We start from the raw sequence: 14,316 nt of genomic DNA, 5'->3' as shown, positions 1-14,316 counted from the left end.
CTCAATACCATCTCCACTGCGTGGAAGGAGGGATGTCGTTGAAAAGGACTAAAAGCCATTTATGCTTTTATCTAAGTAAGTACGAAGCATATACACACTACCTACAAGATCATTTGTTTTACACGGTGGGCAAATGAACTCGGAATTAAAATAGGACTTGGACGCACTTGAACTGAGCTTTCAAAAGATACTGGGAATTCTGAAAGACCCAGGGAAGGTGGGATTATATGCCTGGCATGGGAGAAAGTCTTTGGAATATCTTGGAGATAGAAGATGGAATAACATTTTTTTCTTTTTTAATTATTATTTTATGTGTTTCCAGTGTTCTACAATCACTTCCATATATCTTAGATTTTTCTCTCATCCCTTCCTCTCCGTCCTCCTCTCTGCACCCGCCCTCCATGAGAAAACATACAATTTCATATGGGGTCTATACATACATTCGTACTCAATTCATTTTCATCTTATTCGTGCTCCTTAGAAGAATTAAAACGAATGGGAGAAATCATCAAACAAAAGAAAACATAATACAAAAGAAAATATTCTCCTTCATTCTGTGATCCAATTTCGTAGTTCTTTGTCTGCATGTGAAAGGCGTTTTACCTTAAGAGACCATTCTGAATTTTTTAAGTCCTTGCATTGCAACGAAGGACTACGTCCACTAGAAACATTTCTCACACACTGTGGTTGGTGCTGTGCGAAAAGGATTTCTGGTTCTGCTCCTTTCACTCAGCATCATTTCATACAAGTTTTTCCAGGTCTCTCAAAGTCTTCCTCTTCATCATTTCTTATAGTACATTAACATTCCATTACCGTTAAATACCACAGTTTATACAGCTGTTCCCCAATTGATGGTCATCGCCTTGATTTCCAGTTTTGGGCCACCACAAAGAGAGCTGCTATGAATATTTTTCTCCATGGACACATACATGTGTTTCTTCTTCATCCCCGAAGAACACCTTCCCATCAAAGAATTGATGACACTTGAATTTGTTCTGAGTGAGGGAGGGCTGTGCAACATCAATAGAATCACTTCGTCCCCAGAGCCATCTGAATCTAGTGAAGTGATATTCCTCAGGAAGCCTGGAGATGACCACAGATGCAATGGGAGACCTTGGCACTTTTAGGCCAATGGCTATACAGGTATTCCCTTAGGGTGACTCCTTGCTCATTCATTGAATAGGCCTCTTTAAGAAGTAGTCAGAGTATGGACACTCCTGCCTTCAGAGTGATTATTAAGAGTCCAAATACTAAGGCCCAAAATTAACCCTCACCTCAGAGCGTAGATACTCTTTTCAGGGCTGAAGGGCAAGACTATTGTGACTCTGTGCCTCGTTAGAAATTAGCAAAACATGTCTGAGGCCCATTACTGGATGGGGAGGTCTTGAATTCTTCCCCCATGATCCATTAACCTTACATTAACCTTACGTTCAGCCCGAAGGGCATTCTCGACTCTTGCGTAGGCAACAGACATTATCATTACTTAAGTAAACACGAAATAATTCCCACAAACCCATTTTGAACTTCACATTTGCAGAATACAGAACAGAAAAACTAATTACGATACTGGCCATAAGATTGGAGGCACAAAATTATAGTACATGAGAAGTCGGCATACTCCACACCAGGTCACACTCAATACAAACAAAATGTCCAAATAATGGTGTATGTGTATGTTGTAAGAGTGACCTCATATCTGTCTATACTATTCAAACTATTTCATTTGTCTCCTGAAAGGGAAACTATACCACTTTAATCGTTATCAACAGTGATTTCCCATTTCATCTTCTCTTCCTGTATCTATGAAGGGGTTTTAAGAATTGAAGTAATGAATGAGGAAACAATCTTTCCTTCCTTCTTTATAACTTAAAGATGGAAATAGAATTTATCTTAGCGTGGTTTCTAAAATCTGCACAAGGAGAATGCATGTATTTTGAATCTCAAATGAAGTCAGTGTCTGCCTGAATAAAGAAATAATTCGAATGTAACAGACAATGGAGGAGCTGCTTTCATTTAGTACTCTCTGCCCTTCCTTGGCGATAATGTATTGTATTTCATCATTTCCAGGAATTTTCTTCTCTGTTAAGGACCTCTTACGGGTCATTTTGTGTTTAGAATGAAGCTTAATGAAGACAATTTTAATGTTTGAAATTAACTATTTTGAAGCATAGGATATGAAACTGATTTTATTTTTAGAGAAAAATGTTATATTGATCCAATGAAAATAAAGAGGGCACAATTTGCTCAACACAGAAGAAAATTGTATTCCCAACCTGAGACATGACTACTGTGCTAAAAAATGTTCACATGTCTCTTTGCATTTAATCGTGAGAAATTCATGATTGTGTTCATAATAATATTAATTTATTACGTCAGTAGCTTTTCTGTTGAAAGTCTAAAATCAAATATACTGAGGTCTTAATTTTATTAGTCATTTCTTTGAATGTCTATATACTTTATATGATTTTTTGAGTTCTGTGTATTATCTTGACTTCCTTTTTCCTCATTTACCTCACTGTTCTGACTTGGTTTTTCATTTGACTTCAGATGTGACAGGAGTTGGAAGAAAATATAACCAGGGAACTCAATGAAGGTATGTTCTAACAGCTCACAAATAAAATGTTATATTTAGATACTATACCTGATTTTTAAATATGGTGGAAAACTTCCACAGAGGTGCTGTTTCATTTCCACATCCCTCTTCTTCATCCCGTTGATGCAACCAGGGACTCTTCTTTGCAGGTGAAGTGCAAGATTTAGCAGCTTCTTTCCAATAAGCTAGAAAGGTGGCACAAGCCCTCTTGTGTCTGTTTTCAGAAGAGAAGCCTGGTCAATTAAAGAGAGACTCAGATGCTGAAGCCTGGTCAGTAAGTAATGAATCTTTGGCCACCATATCCCATGAAACAGAAGGAAGAATACTGCTGAGTTCTCGGTAGCACCTTCTGATCTTCAAATGAGAAATGAGTCACATTGGGCGAATGCCCTCAGGATGATAGAGGATTAAGGACTGTCTGGATTAGAAAGCTATTGAAGTCATATTCAATGCTGAGAGTCTATTGTTCTGTTTAATCCTGTGATTCTACGATGATTTCATAAGGGTGAGGAGACAGGGGGCAAACGGTACTAAGAATGACAGGATTGAAAAACCGTTTACAAATATCAATATAATTGTTAGAATCTCAATGGACACTCTTTGTCCCATGACCAACAGTACTGAAAATCAAAGCAAAATTTTTATTGACGCCCTGGTTATCAGTTTAACCAAAAGATACAAAGAAGTTGCCGCTAACTGCTATTGTGGTTTTTATTTTATTGAAACAGGCAAATCAAATTATTGGCATGATTGATTGTGTGGTGAACTCAAAAGCAAACATCAGCATACTTAAGTAGGAAGTAAAGTTCAACATGAGCATAAGTAAAGAGGTTTTCATGAACACCATCCTGATTGTTATTTATATAGTGTTTTCTACAGCAAAAATTTAAAAGAAGATCATAGTAACAATTGGCTGAAATCAAGGCAACACACATCTTAAGTGTAATAAGAAGATGAACTTTATTATAGCACTTGAAACATTGAAAGCATTGTGTTTGAACTTTAAAACACCTTGTAGGGTAGATGACTTCCCCAAGAGCTTGAGTTCAACTCATCCCTATGATAAGATACATGCTGCCTATGACACCATGACCAACTTCCTTCACTTCAAAGGGCTCAGGACACTCTTAGGCTCAGTTGTACCAGTGACAATTTTCATGCTTCTCACACACAGAATTCCTTCATATAATGAATCCTTTGTCCCAAGGAAAAGTAAAGAATTACACACATACATATATGTGGTATGTGTATACATACACACATATAAACATACATATATATAAGGTCAATTGATTTTCCTTCGTTCCTTTCCCAGCAGCTACTGATAAACTTTGATTACAAACCTTGACGGACTTCTCCAATAGACAACAGACTGAAAAATCCTTGAGAATGTCAAAGATGAATTAGCATCCAGAAATACGCTTAGAGGAAGAAATAATGTTTATGTATCAAATGAACTATGTTTGACAATGTTTACTGCTTTTCCATTAAATATACAAATGTGAAAAAATCTTGACTTCGAAAATATGTTGTCATGTTTTAATATGCACCAGGTGTATATGTATGAAAATATGTTTGTACAATCCTTTATTAAAAACGTTTATTTCACTATATTTTTAACAGTGTCCCTCAAATTGTTAGTTGTTGCAGGAATTCTCGAGACCACTAAATTGGCTAGAACACTTTAATTACCTATCGTTGAACATTATAATGTAATTTCTATTTAAGAAATAATAGATAAGACAGGTTTACTTCTTATTCAGATACAATTGCTAAACTAGTTGTCATTTTTAATTAAAAAAGAAGACAAGCTTACTTTCAGATGTATTTTTCCTTCCATTTCGTGTACTGGAGAACACTGGTCCGACATATATGAGTTCTTGCTGCTGATTGCTAACATCTTAGTGCATCAACGGAGAGTTAACTGCGTATTGTTTTGATTCTCATCTCTCTAAACAAGAATGATTTAGGGCATTTTTCCTGTCACCATACATAACGTTAATTACTTCCTCTAAAAAGTACCTGTTCATATCGTTTCAATGTGTATCAATTGGGGAAGGCCTTGTATTCTTCTCAACTTTGAATCAGTTTTCTATATATTTTAGAAATCAGGCCTTTCTCCAGGCAAAATTCATAAGAATCCCAGTTTTTTGCTTCCCTCCTAATTTGGGTGCATTGGCTACGTTTGTGCAAAATTTTTTCAATGTAGTGTAATCAACATTATGCATTTTGCATTTCATAATATTCTCTATCTCTTATTTGGACATAAATGTCTCCATTCTCCTTCAATTGACAAATAATCTATTCCTTGCTCCCTGATATTTTTATATAGTATCAGCCTTTATAGCTTGATCGTGAACCATTTGGACTTTTTTGGGGGGCATATACTGTCAGGCATTGGTCTATGCCCAGTTTCTGCCATGCTATTTTCAAGTTTTCCCAGCAGGTTTGGCACACAGTGAGTTTGTATCCCAGAAGCTGGAATCCTTGGGTTTCTCAAACAATAGGATCCTATAAGCATTGATTAATGTGTCTTGTGTACCTAACCTATGCCTAACCAACTATGTCTTAGCTAGTACCAAGTAGTTTGGATGATTGTTGCTTTTTAACAGAAACTGAGGGGGCTGTTGTGCAAGATGGGAGATGGAGAGCATGTACTCACCTATGCTGTACCAGAAATTCCTTCAGATATCTCTAAAAGGAGAATCTGAATAAATTTGATTTTTCACCACCTCCTCCTGCAGCCTTCCCTTCCTTCTTTTGACCCCACTCCCTTTTACTCTCCTTTACCCTTACTGCTTCTTTCCTCCCTTTTATCTTCCCTCCTGTTTCTTCCCCCTTCCCTTCCTACTGCCTCTGGAGCTAGTTAGGATTATCTACTTGAGGTTATTGTTCCCTCCTTGAGACAAATCTGATGAGACTACCTCTCAAACAATGCTCATCACCCTCCCCTCTTTCCCTCTACTATACTTTTGTACTTCTTCCTGTGATGTAATTTACCACTTTCTGCTTCCTCCTCTTCACATCTCCTCTTAGAATCCCTTGGGCATACTTCAATCATATTTTTAACATGACATCATTTACTTTATGCCCGTTCCCTCTGCATATATCTCTTTGGTATTTCATAATAGATGCACAATTCTCAAGATTAACAGATACCATCTTCCCTCATAGGGAGGTAAGCAGTTTGAACAAATTGAGTAACAAGTCTTCCCCCCCCCCCCCCGTTTACCTTTTTATGCTTCTCTTGAGACCTGCATTTGAATATCAAATTGTCTATTACTTTCGGGTGTTTTTGTCAGGAAGGTCTGGAAATCCTTCACTTCGTTGAATGGTGTTCTCTTTGCCTGAAATGTTATGCTGAAGTGTGCTGGGTAGTTGATCCTTGGTTGTAATCCCTGCTTCTTTGCTTCAGGGAATATTGGGGTCCAATTCCTTCGATCTTTTAATGTAGAAGCTTCCGGGTCCTATGTGATCCCGACTGTAGCTCCTCCATATTTGAATTGTTTCTTTCTGGCTTCCTGTAGTATTTTCTCCTTCACTTGATAGTTGTGCAATATGGCCACGATATTTCTTGGGGTTTTGAGTTTGCGATCGCTGTCGGGAGGTGAACGGTGGATTCTTTCGATGAGTATTTTGCCCTCTGGATCTAGCACTTCTGGGCAGTTTTCCGTGATGATTTCCTGGAAGATACTGTCCAGACTCTTTTTTTCATCATGGCTCTCTGGCAGGCCAAGAATTCTTAAATTGTCTCTCCTGGATCTATTTTCCAGGTCAGTTGTGTTTCTAGGTAGATATTTTACATTTTCTTCTATCTTTTCATTCTTTAGATTTTGTTTGACTGCTTCTTGATGTCTCCTTGATTAATTGGTTTCTAGTGGCCCAGTTGTAATGTTTATGGAATTGTATCCTTCAGTTAACTTTGTCATCACCTTTTCCATCTGTCCAATTTTTCCTTTGATGGAGTTATTTTTTCCAGTTAATTTTTGTACTTCCTTTTCCATTTGCCCAATTTTCCCAGTTTGGTTTTTCTCTTCCTTTTCCATTTAACTAACTTTTCCTTTTAGGGAGTTATTTTCTCCAGTTAATTTTGTATTCCTTTTCCATTTGTTCGATTTTCCTTTTCAAGGAGATGTTCTCATCAGTGAATTCTTTTTTTTTATCATTTTAAAATCATTGGTCAGTTTTTCTTCTATTTCTTTCTTCAGGTGTTCCTGCAGAGTTGTTTGTGCATGTGAGCTGTTTCTAGACCATTCTGAAGTTTCAGAAGGAAGTACAGCCCCAGTACTGACCTCTTTGATATTTGTGTTTTGGTCCTTATTCCCATAGAAAGATTCTATGGTTTTTGCCTTTCTGCTTTTTCTTGTTCATGATATTGATTGTGTGTTGTGGCTTCTAGTTCTTTCAGTTAGAAGCTGCGCAACTTGGTGCTGAGCTGACTTGTGAAAAAGCTAAGAGCAAGTTTTTGCTTTGTGTATCCCAGATCAGCCCTGAGGTTAGCTCCTTAAGTGTGGGGGAGGTGTGATCTGGTCACAGGCTATCTCCTCTGTTGCACTGAGGCAAAAGTAAGCTCAGGGGATGGTGATCACAGCTGCCCTATTGTCTTCCCGTTTTCTCCTGGAGTGCTAAGACACTCCTAGATGCTAGTCTGAGTTCCCACCCCTTCTGGGGCCTCTCTCACGGTGCTGAGGCTCGGCTGGGTCCCAGTGCAACTTTTCTCTGCCCTGGGTCCTCTGACCTTCTGGTTTGCCTCTGCCACAGTAGGAGAAATCCCCTTTAGCTATATTCCTAGCCTCAGCTGTTGGGAGACTATTTGCCCCCTTTGCTGTTCCCGCTGACTCAGGATTTTTATGGGGAAATATTTTATGGTTCTTTCACAGTCATCAGGGTGGGAGGAGAAAGCACTTACTGATCACTCTGCCATCCTGGCTCCCAGGAGTTCAAGTAGGTTCACCTTGTTTGATCTGAGGACTGAAAGTCTCAGGAGCTGCTTTGCTGATATCTGGCACTCAGTAGCTCTCACTGGCTTGGCTTTGATGGCCTCCCAAACATGGCTGCAGCTCTGTCCATTCTGCCTGCTGCTATCAGGTTTCCCGGGGCCCCTCCACTCCACTGTGCTGGCCACACTGCACTGTACGCTGTGGGTTGACCCCCGCAGAACCGATCCTTCCTGTGAACCTTCCGGTCTGTCCTGGGTTCTGAATCCACCACAGTCTGTCTCTCCCTGGATCACACACATCCAAAATTTGGACAGATTTTGCCTTCAGAGGTATCCGAAGGAGTTTTGCCAAGAGCTTACGTGAGTCGTTCCTTTCACTCTAATATCTTGACTCTGCTGCCCTGTTACAATTACCCTGAATCAATATGAGAGTGGCAGAATCCACTGTGAGATAGAGTGTGGCAGATTTCCAACCCAGGACGGTCTGGAATTTCGACGGGAAGAATCTCTAACATGGGGCTGGGGGAGCGTGGAGTGCACATGCTGCATCAGCACAGAACACACCATAGTGGAGCACCTGGCTGGACTGAAACTGAAGAAGGTATGCGAATTCTCCAACATATCAGCCCAGAAAAGGAGTCCTGTGTAAGTGAGGGAGAGAGATGTACAGGACCCTTGGTAACAGCAGCAGTCACTCCTGTGACTCTCAGCCCACAGATCCAAAGTCTGTAAGTTATCTACTTGAACTTCTGGGAGCCAAGATGCAGGAGTGATTGTTCAATGCTGTCCCCTTCCTCTTGTTGATCTTTGAAAAACCCTTAAAATAATTCCCCAGGAGAAATTCTGGAACAGTGGGATCAGTCGAAGTCGAAAACAGTCTCTTAGCCTGTGAGGTTAGGAAAATCTCAAAGGGCTGGGTGGTCCCTCTTGCTGAGGCTGAAGGGGACCAGTAGTGTAGGTGTTCTGAAACTAAACTGGAAAATATATCCAGGAGAAAAAATGAAAGAATTCTTGGTCTAACAGAAAGCCATGGTGCAAAAAAGGACCTGGACAATATCTTCTAAGAAATCATCAAGAACTTCAGCGAACAAGGAAGAAATGTGAAACCCCAGTGCGTTGGAGTCCGCAAACCAACACCAGGAATCTATACATGCCTCAGCATCCCAGGGGACAAGGGAAGACAGTAGTGCAGACAAGTTCACCAACCACCGAGTGTTCCTATGCTCTAGTTCGACAGAGGAGATCTTCTGTGGTCAGACCACTCCTCCCACACATCTAAGGCAGCTAGCTCTCTGGTAACTCCTGGGAAATCTGGAATGATTTCACCTGGCCTCTGCTTTCTCACAACAGCCACCTCAGGGTCAGGTAAGCTACAGCTTTTATTCATTCATTGATTCATTCATTGATTTCAAGTGTTTATTTATTTTTAGTTTTCAACATTTATTTCCACAAAATTTTGAGTTCCAAATTTACTCCCCATGTCTCCCCAACCCCACCCCAAAACACTGAACATCCTCATTACCCCTTCACTCAATATACCCTCCCTTCTATCATACCCCTACATTCCCTTGTCCCTGTCCTCTCCCTTGTCTTGCAGGGCAAGATAAATTTCTGTACTCCATTATATTCCCTTTATTTCCTTTTTCCCAGTTGTATGCAAAAACAATTCTACAAAGTACGTTCCTCAAACTTTGAGTTCCTACTTCTCTACCTTCTCCCACTGAAAGCTACAGTATTCACTGTAACGTATCTGGGATTCTACCTGTCAGAAGAAAACCAGGGACTATATGAACACATTGACAAAACACTTTTGACACAAGTAAAGTCAGATCTCAGTAGGTATTAAAGCATCCCTTGCTCATGGGTAGGCTGAGTCAATATAATAAAATGACAATTCAACTGAAATTACATTATTTCTTTAGTGCAATACTATCAAATTACCAGATAACTATTTTCTAGAGCTAGAAAAGATAGAGATAGAACCACAATTCATCTGGAAGAACAAAAGGTCCAGAAAATCAAGGGACCTAATTAAAAAAATGCGAGTGGAGTGGGGTAGTACTTCCAGATCTCAAATTGTATTACAAAGCAGCATTCATCAAAACCATTTGCTACTGGCTAAGACACAAAGGAGTAGACCCGACCAGGGGAAAAATATAGGTACACAAGACACAATAGGCAATGAATATACCAATCTACTGTTCGAGAAAGCCAAAGATTCCAGCTTCTGGGAAAAGAACCCCCTGTTCGACAAAAATTGCTGGCGAAACTGGATAGCAGTGTGGCAGAAACTGGATAGAGATCAAAACGTGATACCTACACAAGAATAAAGTCCAAATGATCTCGGTATAAAGATTGATACTATAAACAAATTAGGGGAGCATGTAATACTGTATTTGTCAATTTTATGGAGAATGGAGAAATATTTGACTGAAGAGAGGGAGAACGTTATGAAGTGCACAATGGATAATTTCGATTATATTAGCTTGAAAAGTTTTTGCAGAAACAAATCCAATTCAGCCTAGATTAGGAGGAAAACAGGAAACTGGGAAAGAAGTTTTGCCACTGGGGTCTGTGTAAAAGGTCTAGTTTCTACTATATAGAGAGAACTGAGTCAAGTGGACAAGAATACAGGTCATTTCCCACCTGGTATGTGGTCAAAGGATAGGGATAGGCACATTTTAGAGTAAGAAATTAAAGCTATTTGTAGTCACATGAACCAATTCTGTAAATCAATACTGATTAGAGCGATGCAAATAATAAAAAAACTTGGAGGTGCCATATCACGCTTATCAGATAAGCTAACATGAGACAACACGAAGATGATAATTGTGGGAAACGATGTAGGAGAGTTGGAACATTAATTCATTGTTGGTGGACCTGTGATCTGATCCAGTCACCCATGAGAGCCATTTAGAACGATGCCCAAAGGGTTGCAAAAATGTTCATACCCGTTGATATAGCAATATAGGAAAGGGTCTCCCACGTATAAAAATATTTAAAGCAGCTCTAGTTATGATGGGCAAATACTGGAAATCAAGGGGATGCCCATCATTTGGGGAATGGCTGACCAAGATGTGATATATGAATGTAAGGGAATGCTCTTCTGCTATAAGAAATGATGAACAGGAAGACCTCAGAGAGGCCAGGAAAGTCTTACAGGAACTGATGCTGAGTGAAAGGAGGAGAACTAGGAGAACTTTGGACACAGCAACAACCACAGTGTGTGAGGAATTTTTCTGGTAGACTTCGTCCTGCAAAGCAATGCAAGGACTTAAACAATTCCCAATGGACTTTGGAGGCAAAATACCTTTAACATCCACAGAAAGAACTGTGGGATTCATCACAGCATGAAGCACACCATTTTTTGTGTGTTACCTTTGGTTTGGTTTTATGGTTTTTCCCACTCATTTTAAGTCTTCTATTCAACACGACGGAGGTGAAATTGCATTCAGTAGGAATGTATTGTATAGGCTCTTTAATACCGCTTGCTGTCTTTGCGATGGAGTAGGGAGAGAGGAGACAATGAGGACGAGGATGCTGAAAAAATCTAAGGTAATGGGAAGTGATTGGACAACACTGAAAGCAAATAAAATAATCAGTAAAAAAACCCCAAAGAATGAAAAAATAGAAGACAATGTGAAATATCTCTTTGGAAAAACAAGTGACCTGGAAAATAGATCCAGGAGAGACAATTTAAAAATCATGGGACTACGTGAAAATCGTGATCCCAAAAAAGACCCTAGACACCATCTCTCATGGAATTATCTCAGAAAACTGCCCCGATATTCTCGAAGCAGAAGGTAAAAATTACACCTCCTGAAAGAGATCCAAAAAGAAAAACTCTTAGGAATATTGCAGGCAAATTCTAGAGCTCCTAGGTCAAGGAGAAAATACAGCACCCAGCCAGAAAGAAAAAATTCCAGTATGGTGCAAATACAATCAGAAAAGCAAAACAACTAACAGTTTCTACATTACGGGACTGGGGAGTTGCAATATGATATTGCAGAAGTCAAAGGACCTGGGATTCAAACCAAGAATCACCTACCCAGCAATATTGAGTAGAACACTTCAGGGGGAAAAGCGGTCATTCAGTGAAATAGAAGACTTTCAAGCATTCACGATGAAAACCCCAGAATGGAATAGAAAATTGGGCTTTCAAAGACAAGAATCGAAGAAGCATGAAAAGATAAACATGAAAGAGAAACCATAAGGGACTTACTAGAGTTGAAATGTTGACATTCCTATATAGAAAGATAATATTCCTAACTCTTGAAACTTTTCTCAGTATTTGGCTAGTTGATGGAAGTACACACACACGCGCACACACACACACACACACACATGCACAGATAGGCAGAGAGAGAGAGAGAGAGAGAGAGAGAGAGAGAGAGAGAGAGAGAGAGAGAGATACAGAGAGAGAGAGAGAGAGAGAGAGAGAGAGAGAGAGAGAGAGAGAGAGAGAGGGCTGAGGGTATGTTGAATAGGAAGTAATGATACGTAAAAAATAAAACTAAGAGGTGAGAGGAATATATTGGGAGGAGAAAGGGAGAAATGTAAGGGGGCAAATGATCTCCTATTAAAGAGGAAAGAAAAAGCTTTCTCAATGGAGTGCAAAAGGGGTGAGGTGGGAGGGAAAAAGTGAAGCTTACTCTCATCACATTTGGCTTAAGGAGGGAATAACATGCACACTCAATTTCTTATAAATATCTATCTTACACTACAGGAAAATAGGGGAGAAAGGGATACCTGGGGTGTGGGAAGGCAAATGGGATGAGGAAGTAATTAGAGGTAAACACATTAGGGGAGGGACAAAACCTAAAGAGAAAACAGGAGTAAATAGAGGGCAGGATAGGATGGAGGGAAATATAGTTAGTTTTTCACAACATGTTTATAATAGAAGTCTTTGGCAAAACTCTGCTAATAGAGCCTATATTGAAATGCTTGTCTTCTGAATAGGTATGAGTGGGGAGGGAGGAAAGGAGAGAAGCTGAAATTCAACGTTTGGAGAACCAACGTTCAGAATTGCTTTCCACACAACTGGGATGTAAGAAATAGTGGTAATGGGGTATAGAAATCTATCTTGTTCCATCATAAAACAGAGAAGATGGAAACAAGGAAAGGTAGGTGTGTGATAGAAGGGAAGGCAGAATGAGGGAAGGGGCAATCAGAATGCAGGGTGTTTTGGGATGGGGGAGGGGAAAGACGGGGAGAGAATGTGGAACTCAAAATCTTGTGGAAATAAATGCTCATAAATACGAATTTCTAAAAAAGAAAAGACCAAAGGTGAATAGAAAATTTGACTCTCAAATACAAGAATCAAGAGAAATATGAAAAAATAAACAGGAAAGCCAAGTCTTAAAGGACACATTGAATCTGAGTTGCTTACATTCCTACGTGAAAAGTTGTTATTTACAATTCCTGAGAACTTTTACATTATTAGGGCAGATAGAGGTAGTATATACATATATATATATATGTGTGTGTGTGTGTGTGTGTGTGTGTGTGTGTGTATACACACATATACATATATATTATATGTATATAAATCCATATGTCTATGAGTAGATTCAGATATGTATGGGTATGTAAATATTTATATTATATATGCCTATGTGTGTCTGAGTATGTATATGTCTCTGTATATATATATGTATATATATAAATATATTTGCATACATATGTGTATATATGTATACACATAAACAATATAGACAGAGGAAACAGGATGACCTGAATATGAAGGGAGAATACCTAAAAAGATGAAATTTACTTTTGAAGGGAATGTATTATGAGTAAGAGCAAGGGAGAGGTGGAATGTAGGAAATCATCTCATATGAAAAATAGAAGGGAAGGCTTTTACAATGGAGGAGACGAGGAGTGGGGGATGAAGGGAAATAAGTGAGCCTTACTGTCATGGGATATGGCTAGAGCGGGGGAATAACATACACTCAACTGCATGTGTAAATCTGTTTTCCCCTACAGGAAGGCAAAGGGAAAGGGCATAGGAGAGGGAAGATAATATAAGGGACAGCAAATTTGGGAAAGGGATAATCAGAAGCAAACACTATTGTGGCAAGATAGGTCAAGGGAGAGAATGGAATAAGTGGAGGGCAGGATAGGACAGTGAGTAATGTGGTAAGTCTTTTAAAACCAAACTATGTGGAGGTGCTTTGCACTGTTAGACATTTATGACCTATATTGAATTGCTTGTTATCTCAATCGAGATGGGTGGAGAGGGCGGGAGAGAATATGAAACTCAAAATTTTAATACTAAATGTTAAATATTGCTTTAGCATGCAAGTGGAAATGAAGATGTACAGACAAAGGACTACAGAAATCTATTTTTACTTACAAGAAAATAGAGGTGTAGGGGAATGGAAGGAAGAAGATGGGTACTAGAAGGCAGGAGAGACTGGAGGAAGAGGTGGATGGGGTGCATGCTGTCCTGGAGTAGGGGCTGGGGAGAGGTGGGGAGAAAATTTTTAATTCAAATTCTTGTGGAATTATATGTTGAGAACTGAAAAATAAATAAATTAAATTTTTTTTTTAAAAAGATGTTTGTTGAATTTCACTGAATAGATTGGGATCCTTTCATTTTCAGTCTTCAAAAGACATCCTTCAAGAAAAAGATAAATAAAGGAAGCAAATATGTCTCTGTTTTGTCCCCTGTTAAACGACTGGCTGCCTCTGTTACAGAATTTTGTATGATTTTAGCATAGGATTGGGGATATCATGTTTCAGGAGAAGATTAAACGTTTTTTTCTGAGTCAAGGACTTTTAA

At 39.2% G+C, this 14,316-nt stretch overlaps 1 long non-coding RNA gene across 1 annotated transcript; it reads left to right on the top strand.

The window, feature by feature from the left end:
- The first annotated feature begins 2,545 nt into the window (after window positions 1-2,545).
- On the top strand, window positions 2,546-4,206 carry LOC140523408 (uncharacterized). Its single transcript, XR_011973393.1, has 2 exons — window positions 2,546-2,593; window positions 3,909-4,206. It is a non-coding gene; the product is annotated as an uncharacterized lncRNA (long non-coding RNA).
- The last annotated feature ends 10,110 nt before the right edge of the window (window positions 4,207-14,316 follow it).

Source organism: Notamacropus eugenii, chromosome 2 (assembly GCF_028372415.1).
Source record: "Notamacropus eugenii isolate mMacEug1 chromosome 2, mMacEug1.pri_v2, whole genome shotgun sequence".
Lineage (NCBI taxonomy): Eukaryota > Metazoa > Chordata > Mammalia > Diprotodontia > Macropodidae > Notamacropus > Notamacropus eugenii.
Note: the sequence above shows the minus strand (reverse complement) of the source record. Positions and strands in the feature narration are given on the sequence as shown.